This window comes from Teleopsis dalmanni, chromosome 2, assembly GCF_002237135.1.
Source record: "Teleopsis dalmanni isolate 2A chromosome 2, ASM223713v2, whole genome shotgun sequence".
In the NCBI taxonomy this organism is placed as follows: Eukaryota; Metazoa; Arthropoda; class Insecta; order Diptera; family Diopsidae; genus Teleopsis; species Teleopsis dalmanni.
In genome coordinates, this window is record NC_051847.1 from 225,527,371 (window position 1) to 225,545,284 (window position 17,914).

The 17,914-nt window shown below is 28.1% G+C and overlaps 1 long non-coding RNA gene across 1 annotated transcript; it reads right to left on the minus strand.

Moving 5' to 3' along the window:
- Positions 1 to 277: 277 nt before the first annotated feature.
- LOC119684576 lies at positions 278 to 3,738 on the minus strand. The gene is made up of 4 exons (XR_005252742.1): positions 3,542 to 3,738; positions 970 to 1,155; positions 648 to 912; positions 278 to 567 (listed from the first exon to the last, which is right to left on the minus strand). It is a non-coding gene; the product is annotated as an uncharacterized LOC119684576 (long non-coding RNA).
- Positions 3,739 to 17,914: the final 14,176 nt, after the last annotated feature.

Sequence of the window (17,914 nt, forward strand, 5' to 3'; positions counted from 1 at the left end):
TTAAACAAAATAATGTTCAATAAATTTAGTAATAGCTTCAATATATTTTCGTATAAGCTTAGAAAACTTTATTTTAGAATAACACTATAGATCTTATTAGTCATAATATACCATAGTCTTTTTTAACAATAATAATACGATATTTTATAAATCAAAATTAAATAACATATTTATTCCTCAAGCCCACATATGTTTGATTTTGATATATATAATAAGACAACAAAGACAGAGATTGTAAATAAATTAAAGCTATGACTAAGCTATAGTGGTTTTGGTTTTGAAATAATATTACAAGCAGTACTTTAATGTAAGATATTTTGTATATCGAATTGAAATATTTATTCAAGCCCCCATTTGTTCCGCACCATACTTGTACCACAACTGACTTACTAAATGCTGTCACTAAGAGGTGTAGAAGTATTTGTTTAACTCTAAAAGATCTTTTTTAATTTACAGATTAGTGCAGATCAAGTCATCACCACGTACTCGGTGGTCCGCTTCACCGCTTTACAGACCTCTCGAATACCATCGGAAATGATTACCAGTTTATTTGAATAATGGTTCAAACTACAATGTGGTGTTAGAATTCATATTATAATTCTCCATAATTTTTTTATTAATTTTTCACATTTATTATATTGACTCACGCTGTTGGTCCCTGTAATTAAGCTGGCCGATTTTCCCCATGTAATTCTTTTTATTTTATCTCTTCCCTTTTATCTCTTCTCTTTTAAAGGTTAAACTTTTTAATGAACAGGAACGGTTCTGGGCAATCCCAATGAACCCTAGAATCAACGCAAATCATTCTTGACTGATTCGCGCTAGTATATTCAGCTTTTTCAAATACATACTTAAAGACCAGTTTTGTTGTTTTTTGTTGAGACTTAAGTGTCTTGTTGGATGCTTGGCTGTCTGTCAAGTTAACTATTTTTTAAAATCGTTATGTTTAATATTGAAGTGAATACCTACTTATAGTGTTTATATTTGCTTGAAAGGTAATAACATTGATTCTGAGTTTCTTATCTCAGGTCCAAGGCCTTCAACCCCAGCTGCTTTCTTCGTCACTGAACCATCAATATATCAGGTAATTTCGTAATCCAGAACATGATGTATTATCGTGATGATTTACGAATCGGTTTTTCGAAAATTAATGAACTACAACAACAAATTTACTAAATATAGTTTTAAATTATGTCATAAAATTTAAAATATAATATATATATATTTATATATATATATATAGAATTTGTTTTGGTAATTGACTCCTTAGAATCGTTAAAAACGTTGCAATCCTTGATGGCATATACTATTTATTTGAGGTAGACTCAGTCTGGTACCGCTAATAACCAATTATTTAATATATGGGCAATCAAATCAACCTAAACTAACCTTACCTACGCGAGTACCACTACGTCTCTTGTTAAACTAAAAATACTTAATTTGTTTTCAATTATTAGCCAATTATTTAATGAAAAGTAAGTGCAAATATTTACTATAACTTAATAGGCCTCCGCCTAACATTTCCCAGGATGAACGTAATCTTCCTCGTACGGCAAGAACTGTCCTATCTCAATTGAGATCAGGATATAGTCATGTGCTTAACAGTTACTTGTCACGTATTAACACGTCCATTCCTAATGTGTGCCCAAACTGCAGCTCCACGCCCCATGACGTCGCCCATCTGTTTTCTTGCCCCAACGCACACACCAATTTAAGTCCAATAGACCTTTGGACTCGTCCCCTTGAAGTGGCTAGGTTTCTTCGACTGGATCCTGGTTAGTTTCAAATTACTCCTACCCCTCCCCTTTCCCTCATCCCAACACTCACTCCCACCTTTTCCATTCCTTATCCCATGTATTCGTCTTGTAATGATTTCATGTTATCTGCTTTCAGGTCCCGGCGGGTTACAACAACAATAACAACAACTATAACTTTTATACTCTTTATAAATCTCTTTATAACTGTGATAGTTTAAATTTAAATTCCTTTCAATAATTAAATTATATGTAATATTTGCGACCTATAAATTTTAAAATCTTACACAATTAGAATATTAATTAAAATTTAAAATATCCAAGTATGTTTTTATTCTTAGAAATCCGTAAGAAGGTAAAGTAAAATTAAATTGTCGAAAATTCTTAGCATTCATGTCATCAAAAATTTAAGAAAAATTTTTTAACTTTTCGAAAAGTTTCACGCACTTCACGCACAAAATTAATTATTAAAATTAATTTTCTGTGCATTTGAAATGTGCTGTCACGCAAAATTTTTACAGCCGCATGTGCCGTGGAATTTGCTAAAATGTCACAAAAACATTCTTATGTGTGCTAATGTAGACATCACTTCAATACCGAGTAGCGAGTACAAGTCCTAACTTGAAAGAAACTAAATTGTGGAAAATATGTTGTCTGAAAACTGAAGCCATTATGAAATTGTGCTCTCAGGCTTGTGGCAGTTCGTTTGCAAACTTTAAAAAAATTTTTCCTCAACTTAGAGAAGTTAAACATTTGACGAAGGCTCCACAAGCTCATTTAGGTCACAAACAATTTCGGAAGCTGTTTTTAAATTTTAAGAGGATTAGATAGGATTAAGTTGTCAAGTTTCCTCATGTACTTTGTCGAACAAGTCCTGTCACGTTCACACTAAGCACTTTTTTTTATGGTTACAACTTGATTTACTTATAGGTATAATTTTATTCGGTAGTGCAGATATTTTTGGAAACATGCTTTGATGGCTACCACATGATTTTAATTAATTACTGAATTATTCTTGACTTTTATATGATTTATTACAAATGACATTGTTTGAATAAATCGAAATAGCAATATCAACCTTATCAACTCCTTAATGATTTATGACACATTCAATAGGTTTTTCTACTATTATTCAAAAATTATAGTTCGACGAACAAATTTTTTATGAATAATTTTGCTCTAGAACAATACATCATTTATGTTGCAAATGTCAGAAATATTTCACATCAAAATTTGCCATATTACAAACAATTATTTTTTTTACAACAAATATCAAATATGCATCAGGAAACTCTCATCAGAATTTTGGAAACTGCATTAATTTGATGTAAATGAATTTGCATATTTTGCTGTAACCAAATTACTGGTTTGGAACTCAAATCAGTTGGGATAAATTGTAGATTGAATGCGGTATTTATCTGGTAAGCCACACCATTCATCGATACCGTAGCCTTATTACCAGTAAATGCATTTAGCAATGCATTCAGCACAGCAAGGCGGTACTCGCATTCGTATTCGCAAATGCCACAGGTTGAAGTCATAGAATTTAATCAGTTTTGGGATTGACTGTGTTCAACCAATGATGTTATTACTAAAAAAATGTAAAGTTTAATTGTTTTATTGATTAATATTTGAATATCAGTAATTTTTGTCTTCCTAATAAGATAATGCGTGCTCTGTGCAGATATCAGTAGAATTGATGGAACTAATGTGGCCAAATTTTTTTGTACTACATTGTGCTTTTATAGTGATTTGTATTGTTTTAAGAAAATCTTAATATTACTAACCTAGCTTTAATTTTCAGCTTCCTTACTTTTTCATGTAATATAATGTGCTCTACGCCGATATCTGTTAAATTGCCCAATTTTATAAGTTCCAACTGCGGGAACTTACTTATTGAATTACTATTTACTATAATTCATAAAAGATAATGCGTTATATATATATACATATGTACATTCTATATAATAGTGTCTCCTGAATTGATACAACTGAAAATTTGAAATTTTTCGTTTTGTTTTGAAAGTCTTCGATTTAAAAACATATGCTGTTTTTGAATGTATACGTTCAGTGACTGCCAGCACCAAGAAGTTTAAAAAATTTTCTTTTAAACTCAAATTTATTATTATTCAAAAATCTTATCGCCGAGTTGTGTACTATGAACAAACAATTATATACAACCAAATTACAAGCTCTCTGAAATACTCGCATATGTTAATTTAGCTTTAAAAATTTCCAATAATTTTGCCATCACTCATCTCCTTTTACTAAACCCCTATTCATACAGCAAATCTTAATTTAATTCTTTTTTTTTTTTTTTAAAATATACATTTATTTATTGCATCTTCTCTTAAAATGAGACTAACAATAAGTTGTAAAATCTTATAACTAATTACATAATGTTACAAATTTTTATTTTAATTATACATTGTATAAAATAAAATAAAGTAAGTAAACCTTATATCACGAACCTCACTTAGATTAATGGGTTAAATTTCATTAGAGTGAATGTTAGGTGATTTCTTAAGAAAGTAGTTCAACTTTAACAGATTACTAAAAGAAAGGTGCGGTTTTCACTTCAAGCTGTTGAATATTAATTAACGGATGGACGGTCAGCTCTTTTTAGACGGGAAGTAATGGATAGAAGTGCGAGATTTCTTGCTAAGGGATTAACATGCTCTGTCAGCCTTTTATTGTATTTTTTTCTTATATTGTCAAATTCAGCTTTAACTAGGGGAATTTGTAGATCTCGGTGTATACTTTCATTCCTAATATACCATGGGGCACCAGTGATAATTTCTAGTATTTTTGACTGAACTCTTTGTATAAATTTCAATATTTGAAGCACTAGCATTGCCAAATAGCTGGATACCATAAGTCCATATTGATTTTATGATGCTGTTATACAAGAGTACTTTATACTCTAGGCACAGGGAAGATCTGCTATTAATGAGCCAATGCAACTTAGAGGCTTGAAGCTTCATCTGAATTTTTTTGGCTTCAATATGTTTGCGCCAAGTTAGTCGTCTGTCTAGGTGGATACCTAAGTACGTTATATTATCTGCTTGTGGTATGGGAATTTACCACAATTTTAATTTAATTCTAATTTTATTTTTGATGAATGTTTTTGAAGTTACGCTTGCAAATGAAAATGTGAAGTGAAAAAGGGATAACTATTAATAATGAAATTAATTATGTTAACTGACGTTTATACTGGCCAAAAATGACACATCTCGTATCAGTCATTTGAAAGTTTTTACATTCGTTGTAATTCATTTGTTCTCATTTCAAACAGCTGATTTTACAACTTGCTGTTGATTTGATTATTTGCATGTGTCAAAAAAATTTTGTTGAAGGTTAAATATATCTTCAAACCTTACAATATAAACTAAAAACTTATTTTTAAGTTCGATTAAGTACGTTTTGAGAAGTAGAAGTTCCAAAAAGAAGTGCATCGTTTTCAAGATTATGTAACCATCAAATATTTGTTTATCTCTTTTCTTTTACATAAATATGTAAAAAACAGCTTTGTCAAAATGTCATGAAAAACTTTTATTTAAGGTATGTTCAATGTATTCATTTACATATGGATTTCATTTAAAACTCGTTTATACAAAATGAGATCATTTGCGCGAGTGTGGATCTGTATTTGCGCATATGGGATTTTGTATGCAGAAATTTACTTTATTTTTACTTCATTTACTTCTCACTTGTGCTTCTTGATCCAAAACAGTCATTTAAGGCCAGTGTGAATACCATATAAGTCTATATTTTAACAACATAAGAATGTTGTGTTCAATTGCGCTTTTTTTATTGAAAATATATAACTTAATAAATCCTTGACATAAATTTTCAAAATTGAAAATATTCTCAACGTTAATCTTTATAATTTTTTTATAATTGTTTTTACAAAACTGGGAAAAATCACATTAACTAAATTTTTACGCTTTATTAAACACTGGATTTTTAATTTTTAAAGAAATTGCACATAAATTTCAAATTTATGTTACCATATTTGCTGAACCGACAAAGTTGTGAATAGACATCTGTTACATAAATCGGCGCATAATCGCTGTGATATTGTGACCATAGTCGCAAGCCCAGGAATAGGCCAAAAGGGAAGGGAGATATTCCAGAAAATATTTTATGAGAGTTCATTAAGTATTATAAAAGTGAGCAGCAGTTTAGTTTAAATTAACTGTAAATACATTGTCCAGAAGAAAGGAGTACTAATTGAATAAATTTAAATAGATCGTGTATTCCTTGAAATATTCTTCACTGCTTTGAAATTAGGTGTTTTTTAAAAAAATGCCATAAATAATAGTTTATTCACACTGTCTCATTTAGGCACATGCTCCTTTATATTAATGGGGGAACGTTCACATTATAATGAGCTCATTTATGCAGTTGATAGAACTTTTATATGAAATAAATAAACTTCACTTAATAATATATCACACACAAAAATTATATATACAATTAATATATTAAATCATTTATATATTATTTATGTATACATTTTATATATTAATTACATATTTTCAACTTATAAAAACCAAGATTTTATTAAATACTTACTTCCTTTTAGTGCCTTTACTTACAGCTCAGCTGTTGTTTGTTTACATTTTACATATAAAACATATGACTCATATATCAAATATTGATCATTTCCTTTGCACCAAATTTATTTTTAAGGGTTGCATTTGACATTTTTCGGCTAGAATGAGCTGATTTATTTATAATAAGCTGATTTATATAAAAATATTTTTGTATATTAAATCATCCGCATTAGTGACTATAATGAGCAAAACTACGTAAATGAGACAGTGTGAATGTACTGTTAGTCTCTTTAGTTTCCAAAAATTATATAATTTATCTATAGTTTTAGTTTTATAATTTAAGTTTTAGTATATAATGCAATAATACTTAAATTATTAAAATTTTGCATACATTCATTTAATTAATTACTATATACTCGTACAGTAGTTAATAATTAATTTTCTAACAAAATATTGAAATTAATAATTTATTCATAAAAAACTTTTTAATTCTGAAATAAAAACCAAAAACTCAAACATATACGCTTGATGGATGAATGCAAAATTTTAGTTTGTTTTAGAAAAAATTTGCAGTTGAATATTCCGGGACAAGTTCTGTCTGCAAAAACTTAAAATTGTGCCAGCACTTGTCTCGACTGTGAGTTTGAACAACTTTTTCAAAATTTTGTAAAACATGTAAGCAAATATTTACAAATTATCAGAAATATTTTATATGTAGATATACACATATTATATATTTACACGAATATGTTCCAGGAAGATACATTTTTATTCTCATCCATTCAACAACACTGCATCAATATGTGAAATAGGAAATACTTCCAAAACTGTTTGCGTATCTGTTGGTTTTCCCATGTAACGGTTTATTTTATTACCACAGAGCCTGAAGTAAATCAAACTATAATTCCAGTTTTATGTTCCAAATTTTGTTTCCATAAAAGGTCAATAAAATTCATCAAAATTACAAAATTTATTTACAGTTTAGCTTAAACTTGTGATTTTATTGGAATTATATTGAAAATAGTGATTTCAGAGATGGAATTTTAATTAATATACTATACTGACATACATGCATATATAATGCTATACACATACATGCTATATAACATACATACCGTATCTTCAAAACATAAGATTGAGCCACTTTAACAAAAAAACAAAAAATAATCAAAAAGCAGTACTTGTTTAATTGGAGGTTTGCCAAAAAATGGTGACGACCGTATTTTTCTATTATAATACTTATTTTTTACTTGGTGAATATGTCAACATATAAATTTATCGCACCTAAATCAGTAAAAACCCACAATTAAGTGTCAAAATCCATTCAAAAAATCCAAGTCACTACATGATGTGACAGTTAGTCTAGCGGTGTGATAGGCCCATTTTCAAAAATGACGAAAATGTGAAACAATACAGAAACTGTCAGTCATTCCTACCACATAATACCATTTTGTTTTTATATGTGAAAATAAAGGTATGGATGTGAAAGATACATGATTTGAAATGGATGATCTTACAAGCCACGCGACATGTCGTATTTGACTTTGATATGAGAAAAATTTGTTAGGCGTCTAATTTTTTATTTTGGAGATATGTTAGATTAGGTTACAGGTGAAGTAGAGTTAGTGAAGAAACAAATCCTCCTCAATTAGTTTAGAAAACCGTTTTGATTCCATAATATCGTGTAATAATGGATAGAAAAATGACCAAGCTAGAACCAGTCAGAAGCATTTATAAAGCCGAAAATCTGACCAATGTTAATGCTGAAGATATCGCTGAGTCTGTTAAAGGGAGCCCCAAAACGTTAAGTCTGATTCTACACAAGCCTGGACATGGACAAAAAAGGTACTTTACAGGAGATACTAAATAGTAGATAGAGCTTATCCCCAAGCCGTCCTATAGTCCAGTTCCCTGTATAGATAGATATTAATCTAGATACCTCTGGTTTGCTTTTGTGTATTAAGTAAGAGGTTCTACATTTAGAATAGATTGGTCATGTAGTCCTTGACCTAACTGCCTAGGGAGTATAAGCCCACTGAATATTTGCTTGTTGCCAGAAATAGTCATAAATCAACCTCCTACAGTAGTTAGCAGGGGCAGGGATTGAAATAGGAGTTTCTAGTCTAGCAGTTTCGTCTGCACGCTCATTTCCTACTATATTAAAATGTGCGGAAACCCAAACTAGACTTACCTTGGTCCTCTCGATTAGTGAGTTAGTAAATTGCCTACATTCTTGCACTAACCTAGATTGAATACAGACTGCTGACAGCTTTAATAACTGCCTAACTGTCAGTAAGAATATAAACTTCCTTTCCGAGAAAGTCCATGTTCATGAGATGTGTATTAACCATTTAGGCTTTACTTTAAAATACGAGTTCTAGTTCAAATGTATTAAAATTAATAAATTTAAACTTTTATTAACCAAAATTAATACAATATTTTTTAAATTTTAAATATTGCAGATATGGGCAAATTTCTATAAACCTACATCTGATTTACTGTTTCCACGTAAAATACAAGTACGTAAGGTCAAAGATTAGCATTATACATACTTAAATATAACTATTAAAGCGGTAAGCTAAAATGATATTTATAGTATTATTTACCACATAATTTGTATTTATTTAAATAATATTTGTTGTATATACAGCCCATAAGCCAGAGATTTACTTGAGGAATCTTTCAGATAAACCCTTGTATTGAGTATACAATCAACTTTTCATTCTTGTCATGATACAAAATAATGAATGGACATATGTATACATATAGTCCTTCGACTTAGGAGGAGGAGAGAGCGATCTTCAACCACACAAAACCCACCTACATGTCTATTAATTGAAACTTTTATTAAAACCTCATTTATTTCAAATATGATATATTTTATTACTGAAGTGTTATAAAAAACTGGAGTAATTTTAAATTTTATTAGATAAAATTGTTTTTCTATTAAGAATAATATGTTATTAGCCACATATATGTATACAATTTTGTTAGATTATTAAACCATGATGAGCTGTATTTTACCAATTGCCTTGATTTAAAAAAAATGCAAGAAAGTAATCATACTTCCCATTTAGTGGTTACTTAACTCACATTTAAAGGATGATGTCCTTGTAAAATTTTGAACTTTTATTTACAACTTATATTTCAAATTATTCTTTAAGGACTTATTTACAAAATGTGAAATTATTTGAAATTCAATTCAAATTCAATCAGATATTTAGAAAGATTTTTCCATTGATTTTTAGAAAATTTCTTTCACTAATTGAAATAGAATACACTGAAAAATCTCTTTGGAACCTAACATTTTTTTTATTTTTATATAATTTATAAACGAAATACTGCAAGGATTTTAAGTATATTTTACAATATTTCTGATATTGTGGTGTTTCCATTTCAGTAACTCAGGTTCATTACTGGCACTTGTAATTAATATCATTCATTTTGTATGAAACAACAAACCAAAAATAAGCAAACTATTTCTGTTTGTGATTTATCGCACGTAATTTGTGGTAATTATTTTTGAAAATAGTAACTGTAACAGCGAAAACAGTGGAAAAAGGAAATAATGAAAAACTATTAAATGTAATCACAGCTACGGAAATAGGAAGTAGTCACATTTCCGCCATTTATTTCTAGATTCCCGATTATTCTCTTCTACCTGTAAGACTAGCACACCTTTCCGTTTACCAGGGCAGTCAGTAATAGTAACTAAATATTTTGGCATGTCATGAAAATATTTTTTATGAATTTCAAATATAGTTAAGAGGGTTGTAAGGGGAGGTTTGTAGATACAATTTATTTAACAAAAGAAAATAAAAACAGAGAAAAATAAATTTAAAAATATTTACCTACTTTATAGCATTTATTTTTAGTATAATTAAATTTTTTTTTGTCTTTTTTATTTTATAAACAAAATGTTCATATTTTTCGTTTACATTTATTTTCCATTCTAATTGGGATAATAAAGTTCACAGAAATATTTTTGCATAAAATATCTTGTTCTGTTTATTTATTATACTCATTTTGTCTTGAAAACAGTTTTTTATTCAAATAAAAAATAAAAAAAAATTCCACAATAGTCTACAGTGAGCAGCAGATATAAGGCAACCAATATCCTTACTTTCATAAAGACTTAAAAATGTAAAGTCCAAAACTAATCGATTGACTACCATGTATATATGTTAGATTAGATTTTTTTAGCAATTTTAACAATTTTAATTTTATTTACAGATTTCTAGTCTAAACCGAGCAGCAGATATAAGGAAACCAATATCCTTACTTTCATAAAGCCATGAAAATGTGTAGTCCAAAACTAATCGATTGACTACCATTTATATAGATTAGCGTTTTTTAGCTGCTACTTTAATGTTGTTTTTTATAGGACAGTAGCTTAGCCAATGCTATATCAAGATTTTGGATACTATGGACAATATTCTTTTTGGTGTTATAAATTGTTCGTATTACATGTAGATCATATTTACAATATGAGGGGTTGACTATATTCATAAAAGCATAAAAATATATATTAATAAGAAGAAATTTCTTATAAAAATTAAAAAACATCTGTACAAGCAGTGAGTTAAGAAAAGGTTTTGAAAATAACGAACTCAATGTATTATTGCCATTATCTCCCTATATAAATCTCTTTGTATATATCTCCCTAAAGAGATCTTTGTATAGATATCGATCAAATAATATCACAATCAAGTACACATTTTGATTATTTAACAATTGAGGAAAAACTAATTCTTTTTAAATTTGCTTCATGGACGGTTTCCGCTTTGGTATCTATGTGTCCTTTGCGAATATATAACGCTCTCGTCATTAGCGAAAGCTGTTGTCATGTATACATTTTTATTCATTAATAAAAATTTTTTGAAATTATCAGATTTATAACGCTAACGTTCAAGATGTGATTCTATATTTTCAAATATATGTATAAAGTATTGTTGTCCTAACATAAATATTATTGAACCAATAAGTAAATAATCATATTTTCATCAACGAATTTTCTGAAAGGAATAGTTTAATTAATTTTTTATGAATCAATGATAAAATTTTATGGGCAGCTAAGTTTTTATTTAGAAAAACAGCTGTACCTTTCCTTTGAGGATCGTCTGTTTTGAAATGTAAGCTGCGTTATAATGATATAATTAATTAATAATAATATGATTGAGAATTATGATGCAACAAAAATAATAGTTTAGATTTAGTATCCTCTAATACTAAATAGTTACTAAGCGAAATAAAAAGTAAAAACTTTCAATTTCTTTAATTGAAAAAAGCGTTTCAATCAACTATAAAACGTCATAAAAAATATTTTTTAATTGTTTTCTTATTCTTAACGTCCTCTGAAGATTAATCATACCAAAGACTTTAATCATTTGTTAATAAATTGTGTACTAAGACCACATTCAAATTGCTTTCATATCCATGGCGTGACTTACTGGTTGCGTTTTTTGATTGATTAAATTCATCGATAAGTTATGATAAAATATCGTGGAAAAGTCTTCAACTAAAACTAGAGAAAATAATATTTATTTTAATCGCTTAAAGTACTTAAATTAATAAAAATATTAAGAGGAGGAAAACTAAGTAATTAAATTTCAAAACAGTTTGAATTATTAATTCAGAGGAAGAACTACTCATAATTAATTAAAAATATTGTATTTGATTAATTATGCATTAACAATTATAAAACCTATATACCTGTATTTTTATTTTATATATTTATTTTATTCTTTTCAATTTTTAGAATTTAGTATTATATAATATTACTATATAGTATTATATAGTATACAGTATATAGTATTACTTTAGTTACATTTTATATATGCTTTGGGTATAAACTATGAACCACACGGCAATGACTGCTGTGGTCGTTTGCTGGAGACTTGATTTGATTTACATTTAATTACAAGTATTAATTTGATATTTACAGTTAAGTGACTATCCTTTCTTTTATTTATCTACACCATTATTAAAGCCTTGCTCAATGTCAAACAATTGATTACTAACCATCGAGCTGATATTGCTGTAGTTTGTGATTTGTATTTTTGCGTTGATTGCACTTAAAGTTGAACGTCTTCATATAGAGTAAGGTCGCCCTCTGCGCCTGTTGCCTTGGGGTTTATATTCTAAGGCCATATTTGCAATATCGTCTAGAGATTGCACATCAACATTTTCTTCTTCGAATATCAATATTTATATCTCTTAATTTGTTTTGGACAACAGCTCCTCATTGGTGATAGTATTTGGTCAGAAGAAACGGAAAATTCTTCGAAGATTCTGCACAACATGGCTTCTTTAATTTATTTCGTAAGACCTGTCTAAATTTGTCAATTTAATCATTTATATACTTTATGAGCGTCAAGAGCTTCAAATAGTTATTTCTCTGTTCGCTGAATATAGATCAGTGTCCTACAAAACACATCACAATTCCCTGCTGGTCTTAAATATAGTTGTTTTCACCTAGGTTATAGCTTAACTGCTGTATTTACCTTTTGTCAGATTGTTTCTTGCTTGCTCTATAAATGTAATACGGTCTTCTGCACTAATATTTTGTAATTCTTTTCTCTGCCGAACACTCCAACTTGTTTTATTTTCAATACCATGCATTCCTTGTATTCGAACATAATTTCTCTCTATATCAATATATGTATATATAATTTTTAAATAATCAATTACATTTTTTTTTTCAGTTAAATTCATTCTTGATTAAATACTGTTCTCAAATTTTATTAGAGAACCTTAATACTATATTGTTTTTGGGTGCAAGAAATCAATATAATCTCGGGGGAAATGGGTACTATAAACTTTATTTATTAAAAAGATGATAAACACGTTTTTATACCGCTTGTACCATATTGTTTTGATGGAATGGAGGTGCAGCATATTAAGTTGACAGCATCAAAAATCTAAGGACGTTGTTTGGAAAATATTTTTAATTGTTTGCTTTTGATACCTCTTTTGCTGTCAAGATAATTATAATATTAAAAAAAACGAAGAGAGAAAAAGATATTAATCAAATGACTTTGAAAATTTGTTGAAACCTATATGTATAACAGAAACATATTTATCATTTTGCATGCATTTTCCTCTACAGATAATTTTCCTCCTAGGTAACGTATGCTTTTATTATCTACTCTCGGTTCACCTTTTCGAATAAAAAATGATAAAGCATTGAAAGCAGTCGACGTGTCCTTCATACTAAAGCTTCAGGTATTGTAAGGTGTATTATCATTCTAAATGTTCTGAATGTTGCAAACTTTTCAACTTTTCACCGCTAAAAGCCTTTGACTGTTAAGGTAACAGGAAAAGGACATTCAAAATTGTACTCGCGTATCACTCAGGCTAAATCTGCATGTGGAAGTGCACTCACATATGTAAAACTAGGTTACTATCGTCATTCTAAACTTAGCTCATCTTTCTATTCAGGTCATTCATTGCATACGAAATAAAATGAAGATGAAATATATTATGTATTAAGCTATTTCAACCGCCAGTTTGTAACTTTGTTTACAAATTGTTGAAAGTCACGTCTGCTGGCACTTATTAGTCAAGATGGACACACTTATGGAGTTGGTTCCCTTATTAACTTTTTCATTTTAAATCATTTGGGTATGATTATGTATTTTATTTAAATTATTTTATATTCTGTTATGCGTTCCATAGCAAACATTTTTCATTTTTAAAAATTGTTTAATAATTGGCACAATTATTCTCCAGATCTTATAATTCAAATCGAAAAGTAACTGTGCTATTATGGTTAACCTCAATTTAAAGACATTTGTGGTAATATTTCAAATGGCTTCATTCAAAGTGCATCATTGTGAAGTTCCTTTGAGACATGTTACGTACTTTTATATGTGAACATTAAAGCACTAGGACTTAACTCGATAAAGCGCAATAGGAAGCATGTGCAATTGTTATCGCCAAAAGCATTTTCGATTGCTCATTCAAAACTTCATTCAGCAAATTCACTTCTGTGATGATGTTGAGTTTAGTATTGATTGCATTGTATTTGCAATTCGTGTCCTTATGGGCGGGTGATATCATTGTGTCTAACAAATTTGTCACAAAAGGACGTGTGCAGCATTTTAAGTTTAGAATTTGGTTTTGCCGTAAAAGTACAAGGATTTTCAGTAAATTTCAACAATAATGTGCTAATATATTTGTATGCACTCGTATGAAGTTTTTCAACACACTCGTATGTTGATGAAGATTTCATTTTAGACGTTGATGATGAACAAAATACAGAGCACTTTTTAAAGTGTATGCAGAATAAATAATCACAAAAAAAACTGTAATCTCTTTTAAAGTCGTTTTTGTTTTTAGGATTTTAACTTTTATTTCAATCGTGTTTTTTATATATTCCTATTGCTTTCATCAGGAGAATTCCTAATATTAAAAATCTAATCTCTTGCAAATTGATCTCTTGCAAATTAATCTCTTGCCTTAAAAAGTCCTAAAAGCAACTGAAATTATTTTCTTTTGTAACAAGAATTTAATTTGCCAAATGTAGGAGGTTCAAAAAAGCTATTATAGAATTTTAAATGTACTGAAATTGTGTTTTACTAAATATTTATCTAAAAATATATACACACATAATTAGTTTATTATCTCTGAATTTTCAGATACCTCAATATCTATTGCACCAAAAATGTATTCAGCTAATAACAGGCAGAGATCCAATGCCAGTATTTTCCTCCACGAATAATGTGACTAGAAAATCCATCCTATAGCATTCTATAACGTGAAAGTGACCTATCTTGTTGCAAGCAAGATGCCATTTTAGGTAATTTTTTCTGAAACTCGGTTCTATTGTAGGAATGTCACTAGTGATGGATCAGCATCTTTACTGGTAAAACTAGTTATACTAATATATATAACAATTTCAAAATAAAGTACATAGAAATATATTTGAGGCAATCTAGTGCGTTAGCAGCAGTGATATACCTCATATATCGTATTATCTTGGAATACTTTTTACGACAAATCAAACGATAAAGCAAAAAATGGCTTCCAAATAACATATGAAATGGTTTGCATCGCCCATCAAAGACAAGGGAGCCGGAATTATAAAGTCTAGAAACTTGCTTAGAAGATTGAAGAGGATTTAAACTCACATCACTTAACAGCTTTTAATGTATAATATTTAATTTAAGAAAAATAATAAATAAATAAATAATAATCTAGGGGAACGGCCTTATGTTCCTCCTAGGAATTAAAGGATTCAATATATAAATATATATAGGGAACAAATTTATGTAAATAGGTATGTGGGAATAAACTTTTAAAAACTTGTATGGTATCATAATGTTATCCTGTAGGGCATGTTTATATATAAAAAAAATTAAACTATAAAAAAATGTAAATATAAATGAAAATATATCCATAAAACATACAAACAGTTCATCCGTAATAAACCAATATGCATAACATATGTAGTAAGTAATTAATACAAAATAAATATTCCTTAATTTGCGGAGATGAATGCGCGTTTCATTGGTTTTAAATGCATTAATTTATTTGCATTCAATGAAATTATAATTGATGATTATTTGTGTTTAATATTCGATTTGAGGTCATAATTTTTTTTGCAGAAAAATTATAAATGCGCTATAATTAACTGCAATGCGATATAATTATTTTTCGCTTAATGGATCATATGGTTTAAAGCACATTAAGCATAAATAATTTAATACGCTTAATAAATATGTGCCTAATTATTCGTATCTCGTTTTGCGAAAGCAAAATTTGTAGTAAAATTGCTTAATTGCTGAAGATATTATTGTTATTTTTATATTATATAAATATAAATAGGTATATAAAAAATTTATTATTGTCTGTATTTGATTTCTGGCTTAAATTTTTTTTAAAAAATGTGCATTTTACTATTTCTTAAATTGCTATTAAAAATCTATTACTTCCTTTAGAGGCTTATTGTACAAAAATAATAGATAATAGGTGTGTAATTTTTTTCAATAAAATATATCTACATTAACAAAAGTGTAGTGTACAGAAAATAATTTAAGTATTCATTGGATTTACTACAGAAAATAAAAATCTAATATTCTTTTCAAATCTAATAATCTTAAAATTCAGCAAAATATAATATAATATTAACATCAACATTAATAGGTTTTTAATGATATAAGAAATACTATATCACCTAAGCTTTTGTAATAATAATCATTTTATAACTAAATGTTCTTTTTTAATTATATATTAAATATTAACTTAATGTTCATAGTTCAAAATAAATGTGTAAGATAAAAATAAGTTTTTATCTGTGGCATTTTATACACATACGAGTATATCAAATATAATTAAAAGTTAAGTGCTCTCTGCTACTTCCTTTAATGAAGTTAAAGAGGAAATCATACTCTAATTATATTCTATTCACTAATTAATATACATAAATTCTACATCTAATATATATATTGTTTTTTACAACTCATATTATAAGTCTTTTTATTATATTCAAAAACACATTCACTAAATGTTATTGGTAAAACTAAATAAAATTTACTTAATAATTAAATTAAAATAAAAATTCATCAAAAGGTTAACAAAAACGTATTTTTTTTATTTAACAATATATCTTTATTGAATCGCTTTAAATTAAAGCCTAACTATAAGTTTTAGAATCTTAAAGACTAATAACATTACATTACAAATTATTTTATATAAACATACTATATTGAATATATAATGATTTGTAAATTATTTTAAGGAACCTCTGAATAAATAGCCAGAGCTTATTTACCAGGTATCGCGACGTATAAGTTGAATTAAGCAGGGTAACTTTAGGAAAGCAGAATCGTGGGTCTATCATTCCGTTTCAGTCTAGATGAATTTATCACATTAGCAAGAGGTGAATCTGCTGGCTTCTCTTCTGTATACTTGAAAAAGTATAAAGTGCTTCTCAGATAAAAACGTCAAGATACCAAACATTTTATGAATATATTTATACTAGAATTTGGGTTTATAAAAAAAATCCTTTTAACATACCTATATGAAATATCAGCGATGGGAGTTTAGGTATATTGTACTGAGCACTGTTTCAAAAAGTGTTTGTTTAAGTTTAATATTGTATTTATATTTAAAATTAATTTAATATAAAATTCTGCTTACTCAGTGCTATACAAAAATTAATTAAATCTTTTTGACTGTAAATATTTAATTTAACAGGGTGAAAAAGTTAATGCAAAATTCATCACAGCAAATGCTTTTTTAATAAATATTACTTTAAAATATATCATTATTTAGTTTTAATTATTATCAAATCATTTAATGAAAAAATGTTTCAAGTCATTTAATAATTAGATCAAATCAGTTCTTAATACACTTAAATTTTCCTCTTGATTCCAAATAGCTTTCATTACACCGTACATCTATTGGTATACATACCAATAATGTCACCACTTATGAGGTTCTATTTGCAAGCAATCTGTTAAAGATACACAGTTCAAAACTATTATAGATTATCAGCTTATAAGCTTTTATGTGTAAGTAAACATCTGCTTTTGTCACTGCAATAAGCGAAATCTGTCACATGAAAGTGAACTACATCGAGTACTCCCTCGATGTATT